Consider the following 13,963-nt stretch of genomic DNA (forward strand, 5'->3'; position numbering starts at 1 on the left):
AAGGGAGTAAAGTAATATAAAAAAGCCACGTGAGCATGGAAAATACACAGAAAACCTGGATACTGTATGTTATTGTGATGTTTTTGAGTTGTTTGACAGCTGAGGAAGGAGCAACAGCTGCTAAAAGACATTTAATTATAAATGTTGCTAGATTAATCCAACCTATATATTTTGAAAATGCCTTAACTTCAAAATTTAAGCCAAAATATATGTTACTTTGGAGAGGAGGTTATGTTTTTATTTCCACAGGAAATGAGAGGCTGTGGATTCATTCTGTGTTAAGAAAAATCAGCTTTGATTGAGGAAAACCCACTGAAAAATCTCCAATGGGAACAGAGGGCCCAGATGATCTAATATTTCAGAGCACCTCTTTTGTAGTTTCCTCTGAGTTCTGTATCCAGAAAAGCTTCAGGGCTGCTGGCTGAGATGATCCAGCCTCACAGACTACTCCAGTCAGGACTTGACCATAATCCTAAATTTTCTTAGGGTCCCCCAGCGATTACCAGCATGCCCAATCAGCAGGAAGTAGCCTAGAAAACTATGCTCACATTTCCAAAGAATACATTATGAATGTTTGTCTTTGTTTAGGGGGTTTGGCTACAAAGTGTTATTGGTCATAATCAATTTCTTTCTAAAGGAAGAAAGAGGGACATGGTGTAGAACTGATGAAAAAGAAAGGGGTAGATTATTAAATCTACTTTAATCCAAAAAACAACAGTTAATCTTACATATTTTATATCAGTACTGATTTTAGTTTGTTGATACAAATTTAAAGTTAGTTTTGTTATACTGTATGTATGTTTCTACTCTTGTTTAGGGGATAATTTTTATGCAGCTCATTTAAAAATATAGTATATAATTAAGAAATACAGATTAATAGTCATCTATAATCACAAACTTATGGTCATGTTAGGTATGTTTTCAAGGTCATACAGAGATATTTCAGATAGATAGGCAATCTTCAAACACTTCCAAGACCTACAGAATATGGCATTTAAAATGTTTTAAAAACTTAGACTTTTCTCTGCAGTGAGACATGTCTGCTCCTGGCATCACCAATTACTTCAAAGAGGATGATGGACATCGAAGAAACTTCATATGGAGTTTGTTTATTTATGGCAAAAGATAGCCATGTGGGCAAAAGTGCCCTTGCCTAAATTGCTCACAGTATGCTGTATAAATTGGACAAGCAGGACATGAAAGAAAGTGACTGAAGAACTTTGTCAAGAGAAGGTAGGAAAATCCTTTAAAAATCCTGCATCACAGATAAGTCTGTAAGGTATGCTAGGCCTATAGGCCCAAGATGGATGCTCCAATATTGCAGAGGAACTTGGGGTGCCTGTTCAAGTACCCTGATGTCCCTGTCACTAGGTAACATTACATCCTTCTGGAGTCTTTGATGGACTTGAAGACTAGGTAGTTACAGTTTTCTTTAGTTATAATAAAAGATAAATTAGATACAAAACTTTAGACTCATGAAGATAGGATAGATAATTATTTTCTCTAATTTTGTCAAATGTAAATGGATTGGATATTGTTACTGTAATTCTTAATAAGTTTTGGTTTTACTATATTAAGGTTAGAACCTTCCTTTTTAATTAGACGAAAAGGGGAAATGCTGTGAAAGAATGCTCTTGTACATTGCAAAGATTTGACACTTGAGTTGGTTTAATAAACACTGACTGGCCAGTAGCCAGGCAAGAAGTATGGGCGGGATAAGCAGACAAGGAGATATTGGTTGTAGTATTAAGGCAACTCCACGTAGTTAAAAGGGAGGTTTATTTTGTGGAATAACTTACAAGTAAAGGGATAGGTTACAGTGTCTGGGAAAGGTGTAGTGCAGTCCAGCGGTATTCTCTGGAGAACTCTGCTGGATGTGCCTTCAGCATCTAGGATCCAAGAGAGCCAGCACATCTGGATCTTGGGTCTTAAGGGCTCCTGTCTCGGTCCCAACTTGTAGGTGTGACAGTTACCGAAGCCTCAGTGGGGGTAGTACTTCCAGGTCAAAGCTGGAACAGCTACCTACTACAAGGAGAATTCTGGGAAGAGAAAGGCTGAGTGAGGAGTTGCAAGCCTGCCATCTAGGGACCAGCATCTAGTGGCACACAGGTAAAGCCATGGAACATGTGGCAACATATAGATTAACAGAAATGGGCTGAGTTTAAGTGTAAGAGCTACTAAGAGTGAGCTAATGGCTGAGCAGTTTTAATTAATATAAGCCTCTGTGTGTTTACTTGGGTCTGAGCAACTGTGGACCAGGTGGGACAAAGGAAAACTTTCAGTTACAGTGATATGCATTTCTTTTATTATCCATGATTACTTAAGCTATCCTGGGACTTTTTGTGTTTCTATATGAAGCTGAAAATTGTCCTTTCAAGATCTGTGAAGTATTGTTTTAGAATTTTGTTAGGAATTGCATTGAATCTACAGATTGCTTTTGGTAAGATGACCTTTTTTACTATAATTATACTACTGATTCGTATGGGGGATTTTTTCCATTGTCTGATATCTGGTAAACATAAAATACAAAGTTTCACTATGCTTCGGGATAATAAATTCTACTAATGTTTCATAGATTAATTGGTTTTGGTCTTTTTTGACAATTGGACCTTGTAAGTGTGTATAAACATTATACTATGTTTGTTTTCAGGCCTTCTCTGTTTTTAGAAAGAAATATGCTTGAGAAAGTTCAAGAGGCTCTTGAAGTCTTTAGCATATGACTTAAAAGGCATAAAACTTTCCATACATCCTGCCCAGTCAGTGAGAATGACCAGGCATAAATCTAAAGAAAATAAAAAACAAAGGTTTAGAAAAACAAACACATTGGAAACCCAAGCCACAGAACCAAGATGAAGCTCCATGCCTGGCATTATCAAGGTCAATTATTTATCAAAGCTGACTCAGACAAGACAATCAACATGTATGAACCAAAGATGATACATATGCTATAAATGTCTCAAAAGCAGCTGTTGCCAAAAATATTTGCATTAAAATTAGGAAAATTCTTTAAAAATACATAAGACAGAAATATACAGAAAAGAAATGGGCAAAGATACAAAGTAAACTAATGAACTTCAAAGCATTAGAACTGTAGAAAAGCATACCAACAAACATCAGTTGAAATGACTAAATAGGAAAATGGAGGTAATTGAAGAAAGAGTGAGTAAGCAATAAGATAGTCAAGGAAGCAGACCAGCTATAAATAGAGGAAAAAGAGACAGAAAAATGTGGGTAGAGGCAATAATACAAATCCTAACACACTGAAAAAAGGACCTTTACTCTAGAATTCTAATTCCACCAACAATCAGAAATGTTGGTGAAATAAACCATACTCTGACAAGGACAATTTTTGTAGCTGTAGAATTGCTTTGTAGTAATGGTTTAAATAGAACTTTCTAGACAGAAGAGAAATGACACTAGAAGAAAATCTGAGACATCACCAAGGAAGGATAAAACAGAAATTACAAATACTGAGTGTATAACAGGCAGCTCCACTCTTGAGTTCTCTACACTGCATCAACGAGTTTTAATGTTGTAGCTGTGAATTAGAAGACAATGTCATCACACAATGTATAGATAGTAAATAAACCTGTGCATGTGCAGTAAAGGTAAATTGTAAAAAAATTATAAATGGAGCATGGTTAAGTATGTATTTTGTAACCTAGGAAAATCATAAAATGCTAATCAAAATTACAATAAATAAATGGGAAAGCTGTGAGAATGTCAAATGACCCAAAGATAAGGAAATATGGAAAAGAGAGGAACTAAAAACCAATGGAGAGATTTAAATATAGGATAATTAAGTCCAAACATGATTAATTATATTTAAAATAAATGAACACAATACCAAACAAGAGCAGATTTTGGCAAAATGGAGTTTCAAAGACACTATTCACTTACACTGTTTTTTTTCAGCATTGTTTTCCAAGCTTCTCTTTCTCTCACATTTCTTCCTCTGGGTCTCCTATTAGGTACTTGGATGATATTTAATCTTTCACAGATATTTTGTAGCGTTTTGTTCTTTAGACTGCATACTTTTTATTGATTTGCATTTGAGGTCACTGGCTGTTTCTTATGCCATCTTAAATCTACTACTGAGTCCATCAGTTAAGTTTACTGTATTTTTCAGCTTCAGAGTTTATGCCTTGCTCTTTTCTAATAGTTTCTTTAGGTTTATGAATAATCTCTGATGACTGAATTGCTGTCATTGTAAATTTCTGTATTTCTTATACTTGGCTTCCTTCATTCTACAAGCATTTGGGCTATACTTCTTTGAACTCATTGCTGCTAACACAGCATCTGGCTGTGCTCATTGACACAGATTCAGCTAATTGCTTTTTCATTGGCTCGTGGACATACTTTGCTGTTCTTTGCATAGCTCATATAATTTAGTTGAAAATGGATGATTTAATGGTGTAGCAACTCTGAATTATAATTTTTTTCCAAGTCGTTTCCCTGTTTCTGTTTGCTTTCTCATTTCATATGTAACCTGCCTCTACTTAACCTATGGAATCTTTGACTTGGGGGTTATGCATTCACTCCATTATGTCAATTTTTATTATCAGCTATAATTTTAGCTTTGAATTCTCAGTTTTTTGATTCTGTGTAGTCAGCTACTGATTCATTACAGGTTTGAAGTGTTACAAACCTAAATGAATAAAGTTTATCCTGTGCTGATAAATCAGTGTGGATTTCAAAGTACATTCAAAGTTCAGGTAATTTTTGAGCCTGTATCAGCATTTTAATTAAGTTTGGTCCTCTTAGTCCTCTAATGTGTATGCCATACCAGTGCAGATGGCTTCAGCTTTGTGAAGAGATTTGTAAAAGCCTTGCCTGAGTTTTTCAACTTTTGGCTCTCCTTGAGTTTCCGGTTTTTCTACCAGTCTTGTAAAAGGTCCCACTGCAAATGTCATCAGCCCCAGGGAACTTCAGGGCCTACTCACTCACTCCTTACTAAGCTTGCTACTTTACTGCTAGTATCTCTGAGTGTGTTGCATCCATTTCTTCTTCCTGATACAGCCACAGTTGGCCAATTTGCTTCTGTTGTTCAGAATAACCATACTATCAGGCAATCCAGTCATAAATGCTAGTGGCATTCAGATATTGTTCTCACCGAAAATACATCAGGTTATTTCTTTACTTGTTTATTTTTAATAAATTAATACTTATCATTTTGCTATTTGATTTTAGTTGATTCTCACTAAGATGTCTGTTATGTGTCTGTTGCCTTTTAATTGAAATACTGTGTCCTGGGGTTGGGAGGGATGCTCCTAAAATTAAAGAAACTAGGGAAACATACAAAGCTCAGGAAACTCGAAAGTTACAGGATTCACAGGCCTGAGACTAAGGTTATGTGTGTAGTAAACAATTACCAGGTATCTAAGTTAGAGTTACTATTGCTATGACAAAACATCATTATCAAGGCATATAGAAGGAAGTCTTTAATGGTGGCTTCCTAAACAGTACATAAACTGGGAGCCAGATATTCAAATATATGAGCCCATGGGAACCATTCTAATTCAAACCACCACACTTTTTCCAGTGGAGTCCCCTGCAAGTTGGACAGAGAGCTCCAGGGATGTAGCTTTTGAGATTTATCACAATGTTTTGGTAGGGAGTTTGGCAATGCAGTTGCCTTTGAGTCAGTCATACTCCTCTATGACTGAAAAAATGTAAGAGATAGAGGAAGGGGAAGTGAGCCTGGGATAATTTTCTCCTAATTCTATCCCGTCTTGGAGCAGAGAGGGATCCAATAGTACTCAGGAAGCTAAGGAAACTCAGAAAGTGACAAGATTCCCTCCTAAGGTTGTAGGAGCAGTAAATCCACAAAGGAAACACTGTCCAACAGAGCTCATGACAAGCTGTGCAAGGCGCTCCAATCATGAGTCACCATCCACACATTCTATGTGGAGCTTTCACTGACACAGTCACCTTTAGGTCACCCATGCTCATGAAAGTAACCCCAACAAGTGATTGAATTGTTTAGCTAGGCATGAGTGGACTGTTTTGTTCAGTCTTACATTGGTGCCCTCCCTGAAGTAAAGAGATAATTGATCATGTCTCTAGAGGAAAAATAAGTCCCATAAAAGTGTCACACATGGAAAACAATGACATGATATCCCACTTTTAATATAGTCCAGTGATAGAAGTTAGTGCATTGGGAGAATGTCAGTAATTAGTTCTGCTTTCTGTCCTTTGTTATCATTTCCCATGTTCACTTTTATGAAACCAATAGTTCTTTAGAAAGTAGACAATAAGGGCACCTACTCAGGGAGAAAATTGTGTTAGAATGGCAAGACCTTACAGTTCAGACAGTATATGACCCTGTTTAGAGAGTTCTATATAGTTGTCTATTTTACTCCTGGAGATTCTGGAAATTTAGAATCATATAGTGAAAGACTTAGCATGCCTATTTCTTAGAAAGCTATAGTAGACAGACTAGCCTAGCCAGTTACTAATGATGCTTGCTAGGAAGTGCAATTTAGCCAAGAATTCCACTTGACTCTTTTAAGTATTTAATATCTGTTAAGTTTGAGTCACTAGTGTTTATTATATGCTATAACTGAGTACGTAGAACATTGCTATGTAGAACTAGACAAAGTGAAAATCCAAGGTTATTCTAAGACTTACAACATCATCAACAACAAACAAAAACAAATCTACACTGGCAATTCATCCTATGTGAGTTACAGACACAGGGTGAATAAAAAGCAAGAAAAATGTCTTGAAAGCATCTAGATGACTAAACTAATAGTAGCAGTAGGTGTTAAATAGACGTACAAGTCCATATATATTTTCTTTGTGTTTAAGGATTATTTGATCATTAATAGACTTGAAAAAAGTTCTAATTTTCTGTTTCAACTGTTTCTGGCACATTCTTTTGACATTCTTCAAAACTTTTACCAAAAAGATAGAAATAAAAGCACAATTTATGTATTTCTTCAATGGAGGTGCCAAGCAGCTGTTAAGCAATTGAACATTTTTTAGTGATCCCTAACTCATACTTTACATAAAGAAATGCTTTTCCTTATGGGAAGAAAATGCAATTAAAATCAATTTTATTCTTGCATTTCTCTCTGGACTTACAATATTTTAGTTGTCTTAGTTTTTTTTTATTAAAAGCCTGAACTTTTATTAGCTGAAAATTGAAGCATAGAAATATTTTCTGCAATATTTGAATTGCTAATTAAGTGTGGGATTTATTTTAGGGTTGCAGTTTCTGAAACAGTGGAAATAACAGCTGTGACTGTTCATGTGTGTTTGAGACTCTACACTCTTAGGAACAATGTGCAGCGTATAAAATAGCCCATCTCCAGTGTGGGGCACTATCCATCATACATCCTTTTCTCCATGCTGAGAAAAAATACTGAAGTTATTCCCCACCTATCTCCTTTTCCTCCATCTCTCTTATCACCCACCTCTACCCTTTTCCTCTTCTATTCTTCTTATATCTAGGAGATGTTTTTGTAGAAAAGGGCAGCTGTGTTAAGAATTATCTTATTCAATTTTAGCTATTTGAAATTGTAAACACTGAGTCATTCTATAGAGTAAATATAAAATCATTTGTAATATAATCTACATCTTAAACTAAGATGTATTTTTCAGGTAACAATGGAAGAATCCTAAAACTTTCTTATGTTTTCACAGAAAAAGACAGTAAGTATTTAAGACAAAATAATGGAATCTGTAAGAAACTATTCATATAATTCTGCTTTTTACTGTGACATGTTCACATGGAATTTGTTAAACTCTGTGAGTCTTGCTTCTTCATTGTCTGCAGAGCTGCAGTAATAGTAACTGCAATGTGGTTATTTAATCTTTCTAAAGACTGACAGTGCAAATGGAAGTAATTTTCTCCAGCTTTATTGTGGAGGGAGTTACATACCATAAACTCCATCTGCTTTAAGTTCACAATTCAATGATTATTTATACATTTACAGAGTTGTCTGAACATCATCACAATCTCATTTTAAAGTAAAATAACTGCTGGGGTTGTCAGAATTCTCAAATGGCTCTCCAGGCTTTCTGGCCTTTGGTTATTCAAACACTCATCTAAATGCAGCTGTAAAGTCCCCTACTGGTTGACTTTACACTGTAGAAATTATCTGACTGAGTCTGGCCAGAGCGTACAGGTCCATTAAAACTGAAGATGATTCTTTTTCTTTTCTGACTGGTGACATTAGAAAGATTCAAGCCTGAGAGATGTATGACATGGGAGAGTTCTCAGGTGCTGACACAGAGGGGGTTCATGACAGAAGGGACTGAGAAGGATGTCTAAGATTTGAAGTACCCCCTGGCCATTAGCCACAAAACAAACAAAACAAAACAAAAAAGCCAAACAGGCTTAAATCTCTATAGTAATATTAGAGTTCAAGTACACTTACAGAGTAGGTCACAACCAGCCAAAGAAGAGTCAAATCAGGCTCCCCAGAGAAGCAAATGGAACTTAATTTCTTAGAAAAACTAGAAGACAGGACAATATCAAGTTTCATGCTAGCCCGTCTAAAATAAGGTTGGAGTGTTGGTCTATAAACTCTAGGGAGCTTCTGGTTGATGGTGAATCCCTGTGAGACAGAAGGATGTATGTCTAGAGTTATACACTGTGAAAAACTGATAAACATGTGAATGCTAATCATGGGTCTTCATTATAAACTCTTTTAACCTTTGCTTTCCCTTCAAATAAGCTGGGAGATGAACTGAGTTGACTTACAACAGCTGCCATAACTCTCTTTTGCATCATTCTGGCATGACTGGGAGTTGTCAATAGAGCAGCTCTTCCTTTGGGGACTGTTCAGAATGTCACCATGTCATCTTGGTTCTTTAAACACTACACAAAACACCTTTAGCAAACTCTAGTCCAACTACACAGTATTCTGACTGCTCTGGACTTCGTAATAGCAGTCCTCACTAATGTCAGTGTAATGGTAAAGCATCTCCCCTTGTACTTGTTGGGTAATGTTAGTCTACAGAGAACCATAAACCTCTGCCCTGAGCACATAGAACACTGAGCCTCAGACATGAAAGTTCCACTTCTCAAGGCTTAAAGGTGTAAACCTCAAGACATGGATGGGCATTCACCTTGTGAGTCTCTGGAACTTAGGGGTGTCAGTGCTCACTCTTGAACTCATCATTCATCACTGATGCCTTTCACTGGGAGACTTGACTCCACTCTCTAAACTGTCTCTGTGTAGGTCTTTATTTATACTTTTTTGTGAGTCCATATGGTTTGCCTTTGCTATAACACACTTTAGTTTTTAGTAGGAATAAGTTTTTTTTAAAGAACAGTTTTCGATTCTAGGCATCATTTTGTAAATCGATTTATGTTGTTCATCAACTGGGTTACAAAGTAGAAAAATAATACTTTTCTCTAACTAAACAGCCCCTAGATTATTTGGTGGCACATATTATGGGAAGTATCAAGGTATGAGTAAACTAAATGATGAGAATGTGTGTTTCATGCCATTTACATTAAAACAATGTTACATATTATGTAATAGTAATACAAACTTAAGCATGAAGCAATGATGAAATTTCGCATGAAAGAGGATGAGAGAAATGATAGTAGAGAGGCTGGCATTATGACATTAATTCCATAAATTTCTTGCACACTGAAAAAAACCCTGAAGCAGACTTGCCTGATGCTGGGATGGAGGAGGGCTGGGTCTAGGCACTCTAGTTTTACTTAGTTTGCATATTTTGAGGAATTTTCCACAGTGAGAAAGATTATGGGAAGGTTTAAGAGAATCAGAGCTTGGCTGCTGTGAAGTGCTGACTTTTTCTTTTATTTCTTACTCTTGCTTTAAATTAACCTTTTTACTGCCTTAGCGATAGAAGAGTACATTTAGCTTTATGTGAAAGTGAGCTATAATGAATATATGGAAATAGAAGAAATGGAAGTGCTTACACAAAATTAAATTGTTGACCTTAAACCAGCAGCAAAGTCAATTTTGTGGCAGGGGCCTTTCCTGCTTTAAAAGGGTGTTACCACACAGACACAGAAATAAAACAAATATAAAAGTAAAATTTGACTCTCCCTTCTCAGTTAGAAATAATTTTTTTGTAAATCTTATAACGAATAGTAAAATATAGAATATAGCATGTTTTAATCAAGATAACAAGAAATGCTGCATGATGGTTTTTATTCTTATATGTTACTTAATTTTCATTTAGAATATGTCCAAAAATTGCATTTGTTGTCATATTAAACCAAACAAACATCTCCTGACTAAGCATCTTGGTTTTAAGTAGTGTCCTACAATAGTGGTAGAAGAAGTGCTCTGCTGTCTCATTGAAATCAGGAACTTAAGCTCAGCTGATATTGTTGAACTGTGAAGTTAAAATTCTGGGGCACATAAGTGACACAAGGAGTGAACATAATTATAAACAAAGAAGATTCTGTAGGTAACCTGCTGCTGGATCCTAACAACTCCTTCCGGGGGAGGGGGTGAGAAGACACATCTTCAAGGACACAGACACCACGGGTCAGTTGAAGGCAAACAGCAAACTCCTTTATTCACCAATGGGGAAGGCCTTATATACCCTTCTTCCAGCACCCAAGCTATGTCCCAATCTGGTGGCATTGTGCTGTTATCCCTCATTGTCTGGGCATGATCAGGAACTCTGACAGCAAACAGGAATTCTGACAAAGCCTGTTGCTAGGCCCTCAGGCAGACTCCAGTTTGGCTTGTAAGGAAGTACATTATGTGCAAGCCTTGCCTACTGGTTTGAACCAATTTCCTCAACTCTATGGGCCTATCCTACTATTGTAACCTTGACAAACAACCTTATCAGTAACAGAATTAATTGCTTTCTTATGAGGCTGATGTCCAACAGAGCTTTTGAAACAGGTTCACCTAGTATAGAGAAAGGCAGCAGTCATATGCTAGATTCTTTTCATGTTCTGGTATTACTGGTAAACCTCTCTCCTTGGTCATAGGGTTAAAATTCATAGGGTCTCTAGTATGCTAGGCAAATACATGCTCCACCACTAATTTGTGTTTCAAACCCACCTTTTCCTTCATGCCCTTAGTGATTGCAGTGCGTGATCTAGATGGGCAGCCTTTGGGAAGCCAAAGCCTCTGTACTTCCGACTAAGCCTGGCCTGGCCTGGGGTCCTGTAGCCCTACAGTAGCATGTTTGATGGGGTTCTGCAGTCCTCATGTCTTCGTTAGGGTTTCTATTGCTCTGAAGAGATAGTATGACCATGGCAACTCTTATAAAGGAAACATTTAAATAGTACTTGCTTACTGTTTAGAGGTTTAGTATATTATAGTCAGAGTGGGAAGCATGCCATCAGGCAGACATACATGGTTTTGGAGTGGTAGCTGAGAGTTCTACATCTGGATGAGCAGGTAGCAGAAGGAAAGATTGACTTGGGCATTTGAAACCCCAAAGCCCACCCCCACCATGACACACTTCCTCCAACAAGACCACATCTACTCCAACTAGGCCATGTCTCATGTCTCCAAATGCCAATCTCTAGCATTCAAATATGAGTCTATGGGGGGCATTCTTATCCAAACCACCATGTTCCAAAAGTTTTAATGTTTTCTATATTCCTCCAAAACACTAACATGGCCTGGCCTATCACAGCAATACCCCACTTCTGGTATCAACTTCTGTCTTAGGTTTTATTGCTGGGAAAGACACCAAGACCATGGCAACTCTTCTAAAAGAAAACATTTAATTGGGGCTGGTTTACAGTTCAGAGGTTCAGTCCATTGTCATCATGATGGGAAACTGGGTGGCAGGAAGACATGGTGCTGGAGAGGTAGTTGAGAGTTCTACATCTGAATCAGCAGACAACAGAAAGAGAGCCACTGGGCCTGGCTTGGGCTTTTGAAACCCCCAAACCCAACCTCAGTGACACGCTTCCTCCAAAAAGGCCATACCTACATAATAAGACCGCATCTCCTAATGCTCCCTAAGCATTCAAATATGAGTCTATGAGGTCATTCTTATTCAAACTACTGTATCTCATAGCTTTGAATTTATGGGCATTAGGTAAAGAGACAGTAGGTAGATAGAATCAAGTAACTGAGATTTGGAGACCAATTTAGCAGTAAAGGAGTCTAGAAACAAAAAACCACAATAAATGGAATAGAAATTTAAAACACTCCTAGATAGGAAAAAACAAACAAACAGAATTTACTTTAACTAAAAACTTGAATATTTGGAAATTTCTCTGCAAAAGCTGGCTGCTGTTTGAGAATAAATTCAGTTATTAAGTGATGATAAATCGAATAATAAATGATATCAATGGTATTTTTTTAGAGCTGAGGACCAAACCCAGGGCCTTGCGCTTGGTAGGCAAGCGCTCTACCACTGAGCTAAATCTCCAACCCCATCAATGGTATTTTAAAAGCCAAAACATGTAGCAAATATAATAATTATTTCAGTAAAAATTTTTAGGAAGTCTTTGTTAAGGTAGTGTTGGGATTGCAGTGTAATGCACCTAGTGTACAACCTCCAAAGGAATCTTGTAGGACATTTCAAAGACTCAGGAAAAGGATACTTAATTTTTGGAGTGTGAGGTCAATAATCTTCTTTTCCAATGCAATGAATTGCTCATTTCTTAGGGAGACTTGAAATTGGCCCTGTGCCTAGACTAAGGAGGCTTCTATAGGTCTTGAGACACTGCATCTGCTGTGTCTTGAGAGAATATCTAGAACCACTTCTTAAGAATGAAATGACTGAACCAAATGTTTAACCTGGGTACTGACATTTCAGTTTTGGCAGTCTGCCTCAGCATATCTACTCAGATTAGATTTTTCTCTAAAGGGTCTACATGTAATAGTGTTTAATAGGGTTAGAACCACATATTTCAGAAATAATTAGAGGAGTCCATAGAGGATTTTGAATACTGAAAGGACATTGGCAGGGTACATAGGCTTTCTAGTTCTAGTTGGATCTCACTATAGTCATGGACTCAGATTCCTATCTCTGTTGAAAATGTATAAAATGCCCACATGAGACCAATGGTCAGTAATACAGTAAGAGGGAAATTGCAAAGTACATTGAAGAGAGAGCTTAAGAGAGTGTGAAACTGTTATGATGTACTTTTGGATGGGGTTAGGTCTGTGGTGGCTTCTGGTATATAAGTCTGAGCCTTCTCAGAGTCAGGTCACTTCTGACTTCAGCCAAAAGTGGGTTGTAAACTACATTATGGCAGGAGGAGTTGGAGGCAGCTGGTCACACTGAATTCATACTCAGGAAACAGAGACTAACGAGTGCCTGTGATCAGCTCACTCTCTCCTTTATACTCAATCTGTGCTAGCAACAAATGTGCTGTGCACATTTGTGTGTGGGGAATGTCTTCCAATCTTCCAACATCAATTACCCAATGTAGACGATCCATATATATATAATGTCCAGGAGTTTGTTTCCATGGTGACTCTGAAATTTCAGGTTGACAATCAGTGTGAACCTTCAAAAGATCACCCCTTGAAAATTCAAGTTCTAAACTCATTACTTTGAAGCCCTAATCTTCCATCTATTGTCCCCCAATAATATGTTACTCTCATAGTGCAAAATGCCTTCAGTTCAATTTCATAATTCCCCATAGTCTTTAATACTTCTAACACTTCTTATAAAAAAGTGTAAGTCAAGAGTCTCTTCTGAGACTTGGGCAATCATTGAACTGTGAGCTATTACACAACAAACACAGCAAGTTGTATGTAACCAACATATAATAGAACACAGTAAGCCTCCTCATCCCACAAGCAAGGAATGGGGCCATACCAGGGGAATATCAGACCAAAGCAAGTTCAAAATTCAGCAATAAACCCACCAGATCCTGAAATTTCATATAGGGTATCTAGGGTCATGATAGAATCATCTGAGCTCTGAAGGGTTTATACATCTCTCCACAAGTACAGTTCTGCACCTTGTTACACTGACAGCCTCTCCCAAGCAAGCCCCTATTTCTTGACTACAGATTTTCTTGACGGGAGTTCCGTGACCC

The sequence above is a fragment of the Peromyscus californicus genome, unplaced genomic scaffold, assembly GCF_007827085.1.
Source record: "Peromyscus californicus insignis strain IS unplaced genomic scaffold, ASM782708v3 Scaffold_6__1_contigs__length_162567912, whole genome shotgun sequence".
In the NCBI taxonomy this organism is placed as follows: Eukaryota; Metazoa; Chordata; class Mammalia; order Rodentia; family Cricetidae; genus Peromyscus; species Peromyscus californicus.